General features: G+C 48.1%; 1 protein-coding gene across 3 annotated transcripts in view; it reads left to right on the top strand.

Annotated features, from left to right (window-relative positions):
- Positions 1-15,035, top strand: part of Frmpd1 (FERM and PDZ domain containing 1) — a 167,058-nt gene that overhangs the window by 82,703 nt on the left and 69,320 nt on the right. The window lies entirely within an intron of this gene.

Here is a 15,035-nt window from a genome sequence, read left to right as displayed (position 1 = left end):
AGAGGTTAGAAACTGAGCCCTCCAGGACACAGGCTCAACGAACTGTGTTCACTGAAGAAATGAATGAATGGTGGTGGCTATGACCTCTGGCCTAGCTGCATCTGCCTGGCTTCCTGCCATTCCATGGCTCATTGTATGGTCACCAGGTATGTGGGCCTCTGGGGTTTTGTGAGGTACACCTGCTCCTGGAGTCAGTTTGCCCTGTCAGGCAAGTGCTGGCAAGAACTCAGGTGGTACTTAAGTGCTCCAGACTCTCAGAGGTGGAGAAACCTCAGCCCTGGCTTCCAGCTTTCTGAACTCTGCCTTGCTGTCCCTGACATGGCCGTGTGGTCCAGTGGCTCTTCCTAGTGCCCCTTAGTCTTCCTACTGGAGTCTGGAGGTCTGTGTGGTCCAGGGAAAAGGATATATTATATATTATATTATATATATATGGACTTTTGACTCCATCAGGTCAGGTTTTTCAGGCTTGCTGTACCAGGACCTACTGTTTAGTCGCTTATCCATCTGATTCTCAGGGCATGTTACAACTATAATGAAGAAGAGTCAGTAAAGTCTCATCTTCCTCTTCTATTATCTGAAGAGCTGTCATGGAGAAGAGAGACAAGACTTGTTTGGTTGGCAGGGCATGGTGGCACATGCCCAGGCTCCTGATTTTTCAAGCCCGAAGCATTGGTGATATTTTTGGGTTTTATTCTTTGCATTTTTTTTTATTTGTTTTTTGTTTTGTTTTTTTCTGAGATAGTAGCCCTGTTCATCATTCATGTCATGGTCACCGTCTTTCATTCATTGCTTCAATCAACACAGTTCACCAAGCTTGTGCCCTGGAGGGCTCAGCTTCTAGCTCCCAAAATAAGCTAGAAGGAGAGCTTGGCGCCTAGTCAGGAGAAGGTCCCAGGAAAAACAGGACAGGTGATATAGAAATTCCTTTGTGACCAAGCAATTCTGGGAATGTCCTGTAGTTTTCTGTGTAGCCCTGACTGTCCTGGAACTCACTCTGTAGACCAGGCTGGCCTTGAACTCACAGACTCTCCCAGGTGCTTGGGTCTTATTCTTTCACCAGTGGGTTGTCCCCAACTTCTGTGAATCTGGAGGATACTTCCGTGTCTGGGCCCAGGTGACTTCCGGTCCTTGCAGCATTTGAGGCTGCATTTAATGCCTTAACACAGGTTGCTATTCCACTGCCCAGAGAGTTCTAGGCTTGAGAAACTGTGGGGCTGGGACCATTCTCCTGTTTGTAGAGGAAACCCAACAACTTAGCCTGAGGGTCTCTATAGTAGAGATGAATTCCTAGCCCAGGGAATGTGATGAACTTGGAGAATTCTCAGCATTTTGGCCCTTAGGGAAGAATTATCTAGACCTGTTTGCTGCCTTCAGGAAAACACAGATGGGAAAGGATTGAATTTTTGTCCTGAATTGGAATTGTCAGTGTGGAAAATCCCAGCGGAGATGGCTTGTGTTAGGGGCCTTTCTTCTTCTGACTTTCTGCAAAGGGGAAAAAAAATCCAAATCTCTAGAATTGATTGACCTTTGTGCACAGGACTCTTGGGATGTGCAGCTCGGTTGGACAAGTGCAGCCGTGTGCCTGAGAACCGGCTGTGTAGATGCAAAATTCACACCGGAGGAAAATTACTCCACCCTTTAATACGATTGTGTTCAGAAACTAATTTTCAAAGACGGTTTCAATTTCCCCAGCTGTCTGGGCAGCAGATCCATACAGTTTGTGTCCAGGCATCCCCTCTCTTGTATTTATACTGCTCAGCTTAATTTGGTTAGATTCTCTACACGTTATGGATTGCCTCTGATGTAAGCTCCGTCGGATGTTGAGAGCTTCAGGGAATGGGAGAATATATCATCAGCCGATAGTCTTCTTTCTAGCCAGGCTCCCAAGACTTGTGCCCAAGAGTCATGGAACAGGCCCTCTATTCACTGGAAATTGCTGCATAGATTGGTTTGCCAGCCAGAATTCCTGCCCCAGGCACTGAGGTCCAGACGGATGGAGGCTGAGGAGGGTTCTGTGGGGATGGCTCTTAGATGAATCTGCAGTGGAGATGGGCCATGTGGGGAGCACAAGTCTAAACTGAGATGCAGGGGAAGAGAGTGGACCACAGGTGAGGTGCTCAGTATGTTTGGTTCGTGGCTGGTGCTCTAGCAAGCTTCTGGACTTTGCTCTTGTGACACCCCCCACCCCCGCTTAGCTCTTTTTTCCTTCCCAAGCTCATTACTGACCCTGGCCTGGCTTCTCACAGCACTCTGGCTATTCTCTCTTAGCACCTCCCGAGAGAGAGAGAGAGAGAGAGAGAGAGAGAGAGAGAGAGAGAGAGAGAGAGAGAGAGAGAGAGCGCAGCGGGTAAAGAAAGGCTAAATGAAGTGACTGAAGCGCACACGTCTGGCTCACCTGCTGAAACTGAAATGTTTGCCGAGGGAGGTGTGAAGGTGAAAATGGTGTTCTGGTCCAGAGCAGGGAGACCACTGAGGTGTCCTCGGAGTCAGGAGAGGAGCAGGCTGCCAACTTCCTGAGGATAGGAAGCACATTGTAAAAATACTCCGAGAAGTGTAGTAGACACTCAGTGTTTTGGGGCACATCTCCAATAATTAGAGAGCTGCAAATAAAAGCACTGACACTCCTGTATTTCTTTTTCTTTTTCTTTTTTCTTTTTTAAAATTTTTTCAAGGGTTTCTCTGTGTAACTTGGGAGCCTGTCCTGAAACTCACTCTGTAGACCAGGCTGGTTTCGAACTCATAGTGATCCTTCTGCCTCTGCTTCCCGAGTGCTGAATTAAAGACGTGCACCACCTCCACCCGGCTCTATTTTCTTATTTTTGAATGTCTCATGTAGCCCAGGCAGGCCTCAAACTGTCTCTGTAGCTAAGGATGACCTTGACTGTCTAATCTCCAGTGTTGGGATTACAGGTGTGTGCTGTCCTACCTGGTTTGCTTGGGATCAAACCCCGGACAGCGATCATGGTGGACAAGGACCCTACCAACTGGGCTACACCCCCAACTGCAATGTTCCCTTTATACATCTGTCAAATTCAAGGACAGTGAGCATTTGGAGGAAGTGGCTCCCACAGATGGAGGGAGTTTGAGACAACCTCTCTGCTGGGCATTTTGGCTCTGTCAGCTTTCAAAACTCAGCTGAGTTTGGTGTACACTGTAATACAAGTACTCAGAGGATGTGTGCGCATGTCTGTGAGGGTCAGGATTTAATACCATCCTTGACTACATAGCAAATTCAAAGCCAGCTTGGGCTACAAACTGTCTCCCCAAACAAAACCCAACCAAAAAGCTTTCTGCGCTGGTGTGCAATCTTTCACCCGGTAGGCCAGTCTCAAGACTAACCAGAGGAGTATCAGGCAAAGATGTCTATAGCAGCATTGTCTGTAAGAACAGTAGGCCACTGCTTCCTACAGGACAGGATGCTTCTACACATAGGACATTTTAAACTGTTGCAGAACAGCAAAGGCACAGGGGAAGCCAGGTTGTAACTCATCTAAAAGATAAGTTCTCAAGTTATGTTGAAAAATGTGTTTTCAGACAAAAAGGAAGGATAATTAGTACCTTGGAGATTTTAGAGAATATTTTCTTCTAAAGAGATGAAAAAATTTTCTGCCAGGCACGTGTATTGCTCTTATAATCCGAGAGGGAAAATGATGTTATTTAAGAAGAGCAGAGACACTTTGGGGAGAATGGTTTGAGCCCAGGTGCCTTGAAAGCCAGCCCAGCACAGCGTCTGTCTTGCAGATTTCCAGACAGGTAGCGTTTTCGAAGGCAGCGTGGTCTCGGGTCCATTTGTGTGTGTATTTATAGAAGTGAAAGCCTGGGGTGGGGAGGAAATAGATTGATTTTTTTTACCCTTGAACTTTTGAAATTATTTTCTCCACTCCATTTGTAATTGAGCCCGCACGGCTATTCTTATTTCTTCCTTTCTTGAGCCCTACGCTAGGCCTAAAAATATTAACTGGCTTAGGATGTGGGTTTGGCTAAGACAATTCCCCTTGAAGTCTTCATGGGTCCTCTCATGCTTGGAAACGGGACCTCAAGGAAGACTACCCTCTGACATGTATTTTGCCCGTCAACTTGATGTATTTTGACCTTCATTGTCTAGCAACCTTAGACTCTCATGAAGGAGACCAGTTCTGGATGGTTGGGATAATGGGCCCCATCAACCATAGAAGGAAGGGATCCAGGGGATGCATAGCAGGGCTGGGCAGTGTGTGCTGGGCAGGTTGATGTGGGGGCCAATCTGGCATCACCTTATCCTGTAGAGGTAACATTAGTCTGCAGAAAAAGAGATCAGAGGCGGGAGTGTCTCGTTAAATATTAATTATAGTGATGCCTTTGCCACGCATCTTCAGAGAGCGCCGGGCATTGCACAGACATTACCTCATCGTTCATTCTTGGGAGAAGTGTTCTTGGGTGAGAAGTTGATGGGAAGGGTTATGATCCTCTGTGGGGGCAAAGCATAGCAGATATTTTATTGTATTACTTTATTTATATACGAGGTGCTAATTACCTTTCCAGACTCTTTTATGTATATGTCTATTTTCCCCCTTGTTTTACTAGTGTGTGCGTAGGCATGTGCACCCCATGTAGAGGTCAAAGGGCAACTTTCAGGAATTGTTTCTCTCCTCCCATCTTGGAATCTAGGGATCAAACTCGGGTCAGCATATGTGCCTGGCAAGCACTTTTACCTGTTGAACCATCTCTGTGGCCCAGTTTATTTTGAAACAGGTGTCCTGTCACCTGGGTAGGCCTTGAACTCACTGTGTATCCAAGACAATGACTTTGAACTTCGGGTCCATTTGCCCCCACCACCAAAGTGTTGGGATTCTAGGGTACCCCACCACCCACAGTTTATGCTAGGGATCAAGAACGCTAGGCAAGCGCTCTTCTGACTGAACTGCATCTCTAGCCCCCTGCTCCCTCTCTCCTCTGAGATAGTCTTACTCAGTAGCCTTGGACACCTTCCAGCCTCATCCTCCCAAACAAATCTTTTAAATTGTTAAACTTGGGAGTGGTCAGGACTAGGTAAACATTGATAAAACAAAGCAGAGGTGTTTTTTGTTTGGTTTGATATGCCTTCCTCAGAGTCGGCCTGCATTCCTCATGAATAAAATGGCCTCCCTGCTCTTCTCCCCACTAACATAGACGGCTGGGGTGATTCTGGGTGTAAAATTTAACCTCCTTATTCTGTACTTAAGGTGTTTGTCACCCCTCCCCTCATGCTTCAACTCCACTTTTCACTCCCTTTGTTTCTCTCACTTGTTTGTTTGTCTTTTTGTTTTGTTGAGACAGGGTTTCTCTGTTCTGCCCTGGCTGTCCTAGAACTAATTCTGTAGACCAGGCTGGCCTCGAACTCACAGAGATTCACCTGCCTCTGCCTCTGCCTCCTGAGTGCCTGGATTAAAGACATGCACCACCATGCCCACCACCCTTTGTTCCTTACCACCCTGATCTTTGGGTCTTGAGGACAGCCCAATGCCTTGCCCTAAGTACCTTCTCTTTGCAGTATCTTTCTGCCCAGCTCTGCAGGACTCTCTCTCTCTCTCCTATGCTGCAGAGATGGGTCTCTTCCTGCACAGGGTCTCCCTGGCATCTAACTCTATTGTGAGTCCTCGTAGACTCCTGGGCTTCTGACCAGCTCTGGGCCTTGCTGCCCTTCACTTTGTGCGTTGGTGTCTCATGTGTGCTCCTTGATGACATTCTCCAGCTGGCTTTTACTGCAGAGGCAGGTTGATTATGTCTCTCTTAGCACCTTGCATACACTCCATATGTAAGTGTTTACTGAGTACAGCGTGAAATGGCCACAGTTTTATGTTGTCTGAGGTTTCTGTCCCGCCTAGTCCTGTAGTCGTTAAGTCCCAAAGAATCACACAGAGGTCTACATTAACTATAAGCTGGTTGTCCTATTAGCTTAGGCTTCTTATTAACTCTTTTAACTTATATTAGCCCATAATTCTTGTCTATGTTAGCCATGTGGCTTGGTACCTTTTTCTTGCTTTCTCTGTGACTAGGTCAAAACAGCACACTGAAACTTCCCTCTTCCCATAATTCTCATTGCCACACCTCTGCTTCCTGCCTATCTACTGGCCAATCAGCATTTGTTAAAAATAATACAAGTGACAGGTTAAAAGACCATTGTCCTACAGCAGTTTTAGACTAGAGGTCTGTGGATTGTGCTAAGTCCCGACGGGTGTGAAGGACAGAGGTCGCTGATAGACTCCCCCTGGGCTGACCCTCCTCCTCCTATCCTGTTCACTGCAGCCCTTGCCCCCTCCCTACACGGATGCCCACGTCGTCAGTCTTCATTGTGTTGGCTGTTTTTGCTCATGGTGTTTTATCACAGGTAAAGAGAGACAATGAGAGCAACTCTACGGTTGCCTCACGTTCTTATTTTTCTATTCTTGTCCCACCTCTTGTGCTAGGCGTCCATGGTGCACAGGATCCTAGAATTCTAAAGAGCTTTACCTGGAGCCTTCTCTGTTCCTGAGAGCTGGTACGAGGGCTCTGGTGGTTCTGTGCCCCACTTGGGGCAGGCTGCATGCAGCTGGGCAGGTCATTTAATCTTCCTGTGTCGTCATTTCCCCATCTGTTAAGGGAGGATAATGTGCTTGGGGGTGACCTGCCCCTCCATGCTCCCGTGAGGCTTAGTGAACTAATGCTCCGGCGGCGATTAACGTCAGCTGAAGGTGACTGGGCAGAACCAGCCGGGGACCAGGTGTTGGGTCCCCAGAATGGGTGTTATCGTCTGTGTCGTCCTTGACACAGAGGAAGCCAGTGTGCCAGTCAAGAGCCTCTAAGGTTTCCTCCTCTGGCTGGCTCAAGTGGCTGAGGTCTTGGGATGACAATGGCATCCAGAGGACTTCCAGGCTTGATGCACTGAAAGGAGAGAAGCCAAGCTTGTTCTGAGAGCCCTGCTGCAGCCCAGCAGCAGCTAGGAGGATCAGTCCTGGGAACAGTGGCACCTGGGCCGGAGACCGTCACACTGTGCCCACATGGCCTCACCGTTCTCTCCACTCCTCCTTATTGATGAGCTTTGGAAGCGGCATTGGGTACTCACACACCTCTGGTTGCAATCGTGGGAATGGTGGCCTTTGTTCTTTAAGACCAGCCCAGGAGCAGTGTCCTGGGATGAAGGGGAGGTGTCCTTGTGGAGAGGAGCTGAGGGATTCATGCCTTGGAGGAGCCCCTTCAGCTCAGACTGGTGAGTGGTCATTTCTCACTCAGAAATAAGTCCTGTTTTCCCTAGAATGCTCTCAGAAAGGGAACCACTTTGCCTTTCAATTGTAAGACCTATTCTGTACTTGTGTTTAAATATATGTGTATTTAAATAAATATTCATTTCAATAGCATGTTTTTCTCAAGCATTCCTTAAAAATCTGAGTAAAGACCCCTTTTTAGTCTTAATGTCATTATAATTACTAAAGTTTCTTCTCAAATATATCTGGTAAATATCTTATGTATGTGTGACAAACCTTTGTATCGTTAATCATTTGTATGTAGATAGCATAATTATTAAATACGTCTGACACTAAATTCCTCACTGGTTTTCAAAATTATGGGATTGTAGGATGCAAATACCAGAAAGGTTTTTCAGGTTCTCTCTAGGGTTCGTTTGTTTGTGTGCTTGTTGTGGGAGTGGGGCGTGGGTGCCATGGGACAATTGTGATGGTCAAAGGGCAACTTTTGGGGAGTTGGCTTTCTTCTAACGTAGTGTGGGTTCCAGGAATCAAACTCAGGTTGTCAGGCAGCAAGCTTCTTTACCCACTGAGCTGTCTTGCCCGCCCCCTGAACTGCTCACTTTCAAGTTCAGATCCCCCACTCTCTTGTCTATACCTCCTTAGACATTGTAGACGTCAGCCTCTGGATTACACTTCAGATGGGGGAACATTCAGGGTTTTATTGAACTTTTCTCTACGCCTTGATCCAATTACAGTGAAATTTCTGGTCTTAAGTGACCCTGCCTTACATAGCTGGTGCTAGTTCCCTTGGCCTCAAGTCCCTGGTTGACCTGACAGTCTGCTGGGTGTGTCCTTGAAGTGGAGCTCCCTTCAGGGTCACACCCCTGTGGTTCAAGTGCTTGGGGTCTGGATGCAGGAGGAGCAGGAGTTCAAGATTGTTACTGGTTGCATAGTGATCTCAAAGTCAGCCTAGGCTGCTTGGACTGTCTCAAAAACCAAAAATAAAACAGAGGGGCGGAGAGGTGGGGAGGGCTGAGGGAGGGAGATTGGGGAGGAACTCACTATGTAAACCAGGCTAGCCTCAAAATCACAGAGGTCCTCCTGCATCTGCCTCCCAAGTGCTGGAATCAAAGGCGTGAGACACTGGGTCTGGGTAGACAGTAGAGTTTTGACGTGGAAGATTTGGGGCTAAGTTCTAGGCAGAGGGAGAACAGGTAAAGGCATGGCAGGACTGCGTGGGTAGCTTTGGATGGAGGTTATCTGAAAGTGATAGGAAGAAAATGAGGCTGGGTAAGCAGGCCAGTACCCAAAGCAGGAGGCTCTTGTAGCCACCTAGGAGTCATTTTTCATCCTGGAGGCAGTAGGGAGCCTTTGAATGGTTTCTCATAAACTAGGCCTGAGCAGAACTGTGTTTCCAGCGGGCTTAGCAGGCAGTGTGGGGCAGGGGGAGTATGAGCGGAGCCTCTTGTTTGTCTTGCTCTGTAACTTTTGCCTCAGTGTGTTGATGGATTGGAAATTGTCTTAATGTTTAATTGGAAGGTAATTGCTTTTCTTATGATGGCCACTGGACTTTGAGAGGGCGTAGATTATTGTCTGGGGGAGGCAACTCTAATTTTATAATTGGGCATTGCACAGGGAAACAGAAGCTGCTTAGCAGAATGACTTTGTAGGAAACGTCTATAACAAACTGCTTCCTTCTCTTTTTCCTTTTTAATAACTTCTTTTATATATTTGTGTTTGCTTCACCCAGTAATGATCTGGGGATTTCAGACCCCATAAAATCTGCCAGTAGTGAACACCTAAAACATGGCTTTGTTCTCCTTTTCCAACTCTTGTTCGTCTTCCCTCTTACTCAAGACTGACTGACTGAGCGCCTGAATGAGGCTCCCCTTGCAAGGCTCCGACACATGTTGGTGGTGCCTGTGATAGGAGTGGCTCAGGAGAGTGGCTCATTACGGGTCATATATGCAGTGGAGATGTTACTGTTGGGCACTGGTCAGTTTGCGCCATTGGCGCTAGTCACTCAACCCAGTATTTATTGAACATCTATCTGGCCCTGAAGAGTCATGTGACCCAGAGAACTTTGATATAAGGTCTATTGTCAGGCATGTAATTGTTCTGAGGGAGAGCTGGTGCTGGGTACTACAGGAGCACTTTGCTCAGAGTCGGAGGTATAAAATCATTTGGGGTGGATTAGCAATTGCCTAGAGTTGGGGACTTGGGGTCATGGGAGCACCTAATTCTATGGCTTGAGGGGGGAGCCATGAAATGCCCTGAAGTTGATTGTGATGGCAGATGCTCAACCCCACGGCTGTGCTGAAAGCATTGACTTGTGTAATCGTGGCTCAAATAAAGCCATCTTGGGAAAAGAAATGGCTCAGGGACTGTGGATGTAGCTCAGGAGTAGAGTGCCTGCCTAGTGTGTGTCAGCCCCAGCTCTGCGAAATAAACAAACAGGACAATAGCAACAACGATGATGATGAAATGTAGAGGGAGGACTATTCCCAGCTTTGAAAGGTCCCACTCTGGGAGCAGAGCAGGAGGGGCCTAAGCAGGGCTGGAACTCTCTGGAATGTGAGCATGTTAAGGGAAGAAAACAGGAGGCTGAGGAGAGACACAAGGGGCCTGACCTGAACAATCACAACAGCCACCGTTTGCGCGGCACTTCTCTGCCGGGCACGGCGTGTTCTGAGCCCTTACACGCACTCCTTCTTGCAAGCTCACAACAGCCGCTGAGGCAGGTGCTGCTGTTGTCAGCACTTTATCAGCAGGGAGTTAATCTGCCCAGAGTCGTCCCTCTAGGAAGCAGCAGGACTGAGACAGAGCCCAGGTCTGACTGCAGAGCTCACAGTGAGAAGCTAATAAATCACCCTCAAAGTTTTTGGGTGCCAGAGTTTTATGCAAGAGAGGGACAGTGTACGTCTTAGAAGTTCATTCCATAATATGTGGCATATATGTCAGAAACTCTGAGGCCAGGGACCAGGTACTGCAGCGCTCCACCTCCGTGGCCATGCCAGCTCCTCCATGTGCAGGTGGGAAGAAGCGGAACCGCGAGAAAGCGCATTCACAGGAGCCGAAGAGCAGCTGGATTTTGCTGCTGTGCTGCTTTCTGTTGTTTGTTTTGGCAAGGCTGGAGGGGCTCAGACCCAGGGCCTCAGGCATGGTGAGCCGGCACTAACCACCAAGTTATATCCACGACCCCCAAACTCTGATAAACTCTGATGGATGCCCCCAAGCCTGGGTTGTGGGCTTGGAAAGTAGAGTAGGGAGGGACTTTGGGTGCTGTTGGTACAGGTGCCAGGGTCCTGTCCCTGTGTGAGCTTGCTAGCCACTGCTTATGACAGAAATAGATTCAACTTCTGACTTCTCTGCCCATCAGATTCTGAATGGAGGTACAGGGCTTCCGGATGTGTCTAGACTTTAGGGCGGAGATGAGGGTAGAGGAAGAAGGGGCTTTCTGAAGCTCCTGTGGGGGGCAGAATTGGAATAACTTGAGGTGTGTACCCGCTGCTTCTCAGATGAGCGTGCCTTCGCTTGGCACATTTGTACTCTCCAGGGAACCTGTGCTCCATCCCTTCCCAGAGACCTCTCTGATCCTTAGAAAAGGGCTTCCTTGTGGCACAAACAATAATAGCCATTAAAGTACACATTCCTGAAATTTACTGCTGAAACCAGAAACCCTACGTGTTAGATCAAATCTGTGTTTCCCACTTGCCTTGGTCCAGTGCGACGTAGGGTTTGGTTCCTCCAGAAGAGAATGACCTCACAGAATGTGGTCATGTAGGTACATCATCTATGGTTTACACCCGTGTTAATTCAAAGTGTTTGGTTTGACAGCAGTTTCTGGAAGGCTCTGTGGGTTCCGGTTGGTAGTATTTAAGAATTCAAGAAAGAGGGTGTGCGGTGGCATGGTCAGTCACCCTTTCCTTCCTACGTACCTCAGCAGGCATTTAGCTACATGCCCCTTTCCTTCTCCCCATGGGCAAAACTGGGCCCTGCCGAGGCTAGAGACAGAGCTTCACAAGGGCTGGCTTTCTACACTTCCGGGCCCTGTGGTGCGGGGGCTCTGTGAATCCCACTGGCATCCATTCATAGCCATCGGCGCCTCTGCTAACGGCTGCCATCGCCCAACAGCTGACCCGATTCCCTGAATCGTTGGCTGTGAACTGTGCAGTTCTACGAGAGGGAGAAGGGTTCCGGGCAGAATACTTAATTAGGGCTTAATTAAGACAGCCAGAGTAACCCTGTGGCCTGAACCTTGTGCGGGGTCCTGATTGGCAGATGGCACCTGGCACTCTTGGCTGTCTGACAGCAGTCAGGCCTCATGCAGAGATGCACAGACCCATGCTGCCCTGAGGAGTTGCTCCTTAGCCTCTACAGGATGTTAGGCTTCCTTTTTTCCCCCGAGGATCCCACACTCTGACTTACATTTGGCTAAGAATCATCTGGGTAGTTTTGTTATTGATTTGGTTTGGTTTTTCGAGACAGGGTCTCTCTGTGTAACTTTGGAGTCTGTCCTGGAACTCACACTCTAGACCAGGCTGGTCCCAAACTCAACAGAGATCCACCTGCCTCTGCTTCGAGTGCTGGGATTAAAGGTGTGCACCACCACCCGGCCTGGGTGTTTTATATTCTCTGGAACATAAGGAATTCTTCAAGCACAGGGGCCATGCCTGGGTAACCTGGGTCCCTGCTATGATGCCCAGCACAGGTCCCAGTGAAAGAGGGGATTGATATGGTGGAATGAGTCATTCTGTCACACTAAGATCCCCTTTTTAAACTTGAGATGGATGAAAATTCTTCAAACTAGAGTCTAAACCCCAGGTTATAGACTTGAACTATGCAAATTAAGACCATGGCCAGTACCTCATCTGTGGGAAGGGTACAGACTTCAGACAAGGAATCGCAGGGGAGAAACAAGCCTTGGTGTCCCCTGCCCTGGGTCACAGCCCTGTGAAGCACATCTTGGGCCATCTCTGGAAGCCACTGTTGCTCTACTGTGCTGTGGTTGTGGTTGGTTTTGATCGGATAGGACTGGAAGGCCACCTTACTTCCTCTACTGACATGGAGTCACAGTGGGGTCTGCTGGAGTGGTGAGCCATTGCTTCAGGACCCCTCGGTCAAAAGTTCCCAAGCAGTGCTGTTGGCAGATTTTGGTTTTGGTGCTTATGGTATCAAATATGCCCAGAGGGTTTTGGAAATTTTCTGGTGCCTAGTAACATCTGATAAATCATTTCATAGGAAAAATATAGATTGAGATTTTAGTCCTCACTGTACAGTTTGGTTGAATTATCCCCAGATGGTCATCAATACTACTACTAATGAGAATGAAGACATTTGTAATAACCAACGTGTCTGTGGAGAAGGAAGAGACTCTTACTCAGTGCCTGGGGGACACCAGACACACCACAAGCTCTAAAGACCGCTGTGCTGGGAAGGCCCCTGAGGACCCCATCCCTGCTCCCAGGCACTCTGTGCACCTGTGTAGTATGGAGCCCTGCCAGGGAAGGTCCTGACTGCCAGACCTGTGGTTCCTTACAGAATGGCTTTTGTTGGCTTCTTTGTACACATTTGACCTGGTCAGTTGCATACTTTTTGAAATAGTAAGATGCATGACAGAAATTTACCTTTTATTTTTCCTCTCATTTCTTTCTCATTCTGTGTCTCTCCCTGTGTGTGTGTGTGTTCTTACATGTGTGCATGCAGAAGTGCATGTGGAGGACCGAGAACAGTTTTTGGGAGTCAGGTCTTCAGGTTTGGTAGCAGGCACCTTTACGCGCTATCTCCAGCCCTAGCCATTTTAATATATAGAGTTTGGTGGCGTTTAGATATCTGCACAGTGTTGCATAATCATTACTGCTATCTAGTTTACAGTTTTTTTTATCATCCCCCAAGTAACTCCTGTACCCATTAAGCAGCATTTTTCAGCCCCTCCTTCCTGCCAGGCCTTGGCAGCCGCCAGTCTATTTTCTGCTTCTATATAGACTTGCTAACTCTGGACATTAAATAGAAATGGGACCATACAAAGTTTTATCAAATGTCGTCTGGCTTCTTTCAGTCCTCATGTTTTCAAGACGTATCCATGTCATAACACGTAGTGGTACTTCGTTCCAAAAAGTGACTGAAACATACTGCATTGTATGAATATGTCATGACATCTCTATCCATGTGTTCGTTGATGCATTTTTGGGTTGATTCTGCCATTCAGCTATTATAAATATCGCTCCATGAACATTAGTGTACAGGTTTCCATTTGACCATTTGTTTTCAGTTCTTTGGGGTGTATACCAAGGAGGGGATGCGGTCAGCATTATTCTGAGTTTAACTCATTGAAAGCACTCTAAACAGTTGATATAATCCCTTTGAACCTTCTCCTCGGGCTGCTCTAGGCTTCTGTGGTTATCAGGCCTCCCTGGCTGTCTCTTCTCATTCTCTTTCATGGCGTCCAAGCTTCTTCAGCACCTGAGATGACCGTCGCACCCATTCCTTCCTCAGCGCCATTCATTCTGCCCTAGGGGTGCTCAGTGCCAGCTGTGCATTGCAGTGCCCAGAGTTCCCCTAACAGCACACACCCACCATTGTGTGTATATGATCTAATTTACTGTCGGTTGGGAGAGATGTCCCACTTCTCTGGTGACAGGCTCTGGGTAGCTTACGGTAATTACCCAGCTACATGGTTAGTGAGAGTTGGGGTCCAAAGCAGGACATGTCAGAACTTTTTGCTCTTGATGTGAGGGTCACCGGGGAAGACCTCTGAGCCCAAACGGAAGGGGAATTGCCATGATATGACACACCAGATGAGAACATCCGTGCCCATGAAGCTGCTTGGAAACTAGAGGTCTCCAGCAGGTGGACCTTCTGTCCCGCTTGGAACTAGGTGGCATGTTTCTCCGGCTCCTCCAGGATTGTGATTGCACGGTCTCTGCTGCTCAGTGTCAAAGGAAGACGTAGAAATTAGAGCCGGCTCGAGGAGGAGGAAAGCGAAGCGGTGGTGTTTGTTGAGGCGTGTCACGGCTGCGTACCCGGAGAATTAGAGAAACGGGCAGATGTACCCAGGAGGAGCCGCAGTGAGATCTCAGAGTCATGGCGTGCAGTATGAAGGCACCGAGCCGGATTCCACCTCTGTTCCCCTAGCGTTCCATTCTCTAGCGTTTCTAGATTCCTTCATTCTGCTTCGTGTAATTGGAGCCCCCATCAGAATGTGACAGACTGGTTAGGGTTGTGTTCCCAGTGTGTCCCAAGCCCTAGAACAATACCGAGTGCAAAGAAGATTCTCTATTCTGGATTTTCATAGGAAAACTGTAAGCAGGGCTGGGCGACGACTCAGTAAGTTAAGAAGGCTTCTGGTACAAGCACGAAGACCTGGGTTCAAATCCACACCCTCACATAAAAAGCCTACATAGCTGAGTGTGCCTCTGGCTGCACACTTGGGGATGAAGATCCACACTCCTGTGATATAGTCATGTTTACAGAGTTCATTCACATAAACCCTTCACTTTACAGATAGGAACACTGAGATTTGAAAGTGAAGGGGTGTGACGTGGGTCCTGTGTCTAGCTGGTAACAGCACGGGGTGGGGGGCTGATTACAGATCTCGTGTCTCCCTATGGAGGGAGAGTGCCTTGTCCCTCACCCAGTAAAGACAAGAGGCTTGGCAACTGCATGTAATTCAACAGTGACATTTGCCTCAGGGACCCTAGGACAGCTGAGGTGAGGTGCAGGCCACAGTGGTGTTCAAGTCAGCTCTTCCCCACATCCTTCCCAGGGCTCGCTGTCCATCTGATAAAGAGGATGAATTGTGTGGACCAACTTCCCATCATCCCCTTGGAGTGGCCTGGGCCCCATGCCCCCAAA

The sequence above is a fragment of the Myodes glareolus genome, chromosome 16 (assembly GCF_982192425.1).
Source record: "Myodes glareolus chromosome 16, mMyoGla1.1, whole genome shotgun sequence".
Lineage (NCBI taxonomy): Eukaryota > Metazoa > Chordata > Mammalia > Rodentia > Cricetidae > Myodes > Myodes glareolus.
The sequence above is the reverse complement of the archived record's forward strand: the minus strand, read 5'-3'. Positions and strand labels throughout refer to the sequence as shown.